The following is a 5,000-nucleotide window of genomic DNA, read 5'->3' on the forward strand; positions in this document are numbered from 1 at the left end:
TCAATATAGCTCGTAGGATGAACTCCTGGATCTTAATAACCTTCCGGTCCAGAGAACAAGGTGTCATCATTCCACTTTTCTCCTCCTTTGTACGGCCACACCTCGAATGCTACTGCCCCTTGTGGTCCTCCCATACAAAACAAAACATATTGAGGATTGAATCATCCCAGAGGGCACTCACCAAATGAATTGAAGGCACGACAGATTTTGATTACTGGGACCGCCTTAAAGCCTTGAAGCTCTACTCTCTCCAGCGCCACCGCGAGCGGTACATCATTTGTACGATGTGGAAAATATACCACCAACATTGCCCAAACAACCTGAACATTAGTTTCAATGTTCATCCAAGGGTGGGACCACGGGCGATATATCCCCTTCCCAATTCAGGATCACAACATATAGGTACATTGCGGCATAATTTCTTTTCCTCAACAGACCCTGTCCTGTTTAACATTGTCCCGAAACAGATAAAAGAGGAAAAAGATCCTATCAACTTTCAACGGAGTCTAGACAGATTTCTTCAAGGAATACCAGACAAGCCACCCATACCTGGATACAACTCATTCAATAGGAACTCACTACTTGAATGGACCGTAAAGAAAAATTTACTGTAAAAAGGATTTAGATAAACCTATTAGGTGGTGCTAAGTTAGACATGGCCTGGACCAATCTTTGGTCGAAACATATCTAAGTTTATCTAAGTTTATATATATATACATATACGATATATATATATATATATATATATATATATATATATATATATATATATATATATATATATATATATATATATATATATATATATATATATATATGTATATAGATATAGATAGATATATATATATATATATATATTTACATGTGTGAAGGCTATTGGCTCAGTGGTTAGAGTGTCGAGCTTATGATCGTGGGGTCGTGAGCTTGAATCCCGGACCGGGCTGTGTGTTGTGCTCTTGAACAAGACACTTTATTTCACGTTGCTCCACTTCACTCAGCTGTAGAAATGAGTTGCGACGTCACAGGTGCCAAGCTGTATCGGCCCCTTTGCCTTTCCCTTGGATAACACTGGTGGCGTGAAGTGGGGAGGCCAGTATGCATCGGCAACTGCTGGTCTTCCATAAACAAGCTTGCCTGGACTTGTGCCTGGGAGGGCAACTTTCTAGGTGTAATCCCATGGTCAGACGTGACCGAAAGGAATCTCAGCATTGCTATATATGACATATATATATGATATCTATATACATAATATATATGATATATATATATATATATATATATATATATGTATATATATATATATATATATATATATATATATATATATATATATATATATATATATATATATATATATATATATATGTATATATATATATAAATATACATATATATCTATGATATTTGTATATAAATACATATATATATATATATATATATATATATATGATACATATATATATATATGATATATGTGCATATATTATACATATATGATATATATATATATATGATATATATATATAAATGTCATATATAAATGTCATATATATATGTCATATATATGACATATATATATGATATATATATATGACACACACACACACACACACACACACACACATATATATATATATATATATATGACATATATATATGTATACATATATATATATATTATGCTGGGGACAAAGAGCCTCTCGCTCAGAGAAAAAGGCAGATTGTATGACGCATGTGTACAAACAGCCATGCTACATGGCAGTGAAACATGGGCTGTAACTGCTGAGGACATGCAAGAAATGAAGCCAGTATGCTTCAATGGATGTCTAATGTCAGTGTGCAAACTCGACAGAGTGTAAGTACCTTGAAAGAAAAGTTGGACCTAAGAAACATCAGTTGTGGTGTGAAAGAGACGATTGCACTGGTATGGTCATGTGGCGAGAATGGATGAGGATAGCTGTGTGAAAAAGTGCCACACCTTAGCAGTTGAGGGAACCTGTGGAAGAAGTAGGCCCAGATAGACCTGGGATGAGGTGGTGAAGCATGACCTTCGAACATTAGGCCTCACCGAGGTAACAACTAGTGACCGAGACCTTTGGAAATATGCTGTGCGTGAGAAGACTCAGCAAGCCAAGTGAGACCATAAACCGTGGCCTTTGCCATGAGTGTACCCGGCCCACTTATGCGTACCTATCCTTCATTGGACACTAAAGTCTGCTTGCAAAGACCTGTTGGGGCAAGTGAAATCGAAATCATAATTGAACCAAATTCGATGACTGGCACCCATGCCAGTGGAGCGCTATCAGCACCGTCCGAGCGTGACCATTGCCAGAGCAGCGGTCAGGCTTCCGTGCCGTTGGCACGTAAATATCAAAAATCATTTGAGCATGATCATTACCAGCATCGCCTCACTGGCACTTTTGCCAGTGGCATGTAAAAAAATATTCGAGCAATGTCGTTGCCAGTGTCGCTGGACTGGCTCCTGTGCAGGTGGCACGTAAAAAACACCATTTGAGTATGGCAGTTGCCATTACCACCTGACTAGCCCTCGTGCCGGTGGCACGTGAACGCACCCATTACAATCACGGAGTACTTGGCGTTAGGAAGGGCATCCTGCTGTAGAAACTCTGGCAGATCATATTGGAGTCTGGTGCAGCCATCTGGTTTGCCAGTCCTCAGTCAAATCGTCAAACCCATTTAGCATGGAAAGCGGACGTTAAATGATGATGCTTTGCCCAGGCTATTCTTATTCTAGCAGCTACACTTTCAGCGCACCCTCCCCCGCTACTGAGGTGGTCACCTAGGTAACGGAAGCCATCAACTACGTCTAGTTTTCTCCCTGGAATATGGCGGAAGTTGTTTTCTGCACATTTTCAGTGTTTATTGCTCCTGAGCATCTGCTACATACGAAAACTAACTTCCTAGTTAACCTTCCTTTGATATTGCTGCACCTCTTATGTGTCCATAGCTTACACTGGGTATATCTTATAGAGTTTCTACCTACGCCTTTTCTACAGATCAAGCAGGGCCATCTACCTGAAGGTATTTGTGTTTTGTCTACCTTCCTACTTATTAGGACTTTGGTTTTAGTTAGGTTGGTTCTTAGGCCCTTCGATTCTGGTCCTTGCTTCCACACATGAAACTTATCCTCTAGTTCTGATAGTGACTCAGCAATTAGGGCAAGGTTATCTGCATAGACGAGCTCCCAAGGGCATCCTGTTTTGAATTCCTGTGTTATTGCCTGGAGGACTATGATAAATAGGAAGGGGCTGAGGACTGAACCTTGGTAGACCCCTACCTTTATCCGGAATTCTTCACTGTACTCGTTGCCAACCCTCACCTTACTGACAGCGTACCTGTACATGGCTTGCAGAGCTCTCACTTACTATTCATCTATCCCTAGTTTCCTCATTGACCACCAGATAAGGGATCGGGAGACCCTGTCAAAGGCTTTCTCCATGTCAACGAAAGCCAGGTACAGAGATTTATCTTTGGCTAGGTATTTCTCCTGCAGCTGTCTTACCAGAAATATAGCATCAGTGGTGCTTTTCCCTGGCACGAACCCAAACAGCATCTCATCTAAACTGACTCTCTCCCTAATTAGTTGGGCTATGACCCTCTCCGTGACTTTCATTACCTGATCCTTCGTGTATCACCTGGCTAACTATATGGGTGACTAGGCTATAGCCGACACTGCCAGATACTTTGAGCATCTCTGCAGTGATTCTTGATGGGCTGGGGGCTTTCCCTGTCTTCATACTCTTAATTGCTTTATCTACCATAGTACTGTCAACTCGGATAGCTGGTCCCTCTGTTGGGTCGACATTTGACAGACTCTCTTTCTCCCATTCATTCTCTTTATTGGGCAACCTTTCATAGCGACGTCTCCAAACCTCTCTCTTTGCAGCCTTGTTTAGTGCAAGTGAACCATCATCCATGCAGACACATTTCTCTCCTACGACATCACGATTCTCTCTCACACACTGTCTTGCAACACGAAATACCTCAAGTCTTTGGTCCTCACGGCGCAGAACACTGGCAAATATTTTCTTATCTGCTTCCCCTCTGGTTAAATAAACCTGTCTCCTAGCTTCTCTTCTGGCAGTCTGATACAATTCCCTGCTACCACCGTTCTTCCAAGTCTGTTTCTTTTCTCTAATAGCCCTGTCAACAACATTGTTCCACCACCACGTTCTTTTGGGTCAAGGGGACTTTGCACCATCCACAGATCTGGTCAGTGGCTCTCAGCAGGTTTTCCCGTAGAAACCTCCAGTTGTCTTCTACATTGTGTGAAGCTATATCCCCTTCTATTTTCGTCAAAGGCTTCGAGTAATATATCTCTAAATCTCTGTCCATTCGCGGGATCTTTAAGCTTCCAGACCTTTCTCCTCCATGCTGGTCGTCTTCTGGGCAACCACTTAATCTTAATCCTGAAGTCACTAACTACTAGTCTATGTTGTGGGGTACATTCTTCGCCTGGGAAGGTTTTGGCATTTATAAGCAGCCATTTCCCCCCCTTTTCTGGCGAGGATGTAGTCAATGTGGCTAGTGTGTCTGCCAGAACGGTAGGTGACAAGGTGACTGGCAGGTTTCCTGAAGTTAGTATTGCAAACCATGAAGTCATTTGCATCGCAGAACTCCAGCAGCCTGGTTCCCTTCTCATTGCGGGAACAAAAACCATAGCCTCCATGTATGCCATGGAAGCCCCCTGTATGTTGTCCAATATGTCCATTGAAGTCACCAGCCACAAAGAGAAGGTTCCTGCCATTCGTCAGCGAGATAGTTTGCAAGAGGGTGTCATAAAATCGGTCTTTCTGTCCATCGGGTAGCCCGGGCATAAGCGAGATAATGGTTGCTAACCCATGATGAAGGACTAATCTATTCTTAAGTATTCTATCGCATACTCTGACTACCTCGATTACCTTATCCACCCATTTCTCTGACCCCGTCTGTGTTCCCTGCCAAGAAAATCTTGTACCTGTGTTCTTTGTCTGTGAGGA

The 5,000-nt window shown here is 41.9% G+C and overlaps 1 protein-coding gene across 7 annotated transcripts in view; it reads right to left on the reverse strand.

The window, feature by feature from the left end:
- Positions 1-5,000, reverse strand: part of LOC106881065 (uncharacterized) — a 368,052-nt gene that overhangs the window by 272,266 nt on the left and 90,786 nt on the right. The gene's annotated exons all lie outside the window — the stretch shown is intronic.

The sequence above is a fragment of the Octopus bimaculoides genome, chromosome 26 (genome assembly GCF_046866305.1).
Source record: "Octopus bimaculoides isolate indiv1 chromosome 26, ASM4686630v1, whole genome shotgun sequence".
NCBI classification, from domain to species: Eukaryota; Metazoa; Mollusca; class Cephalopoda; order Octopoda; family Octopodidae; genus Octopus; species Octopus bimaculoides.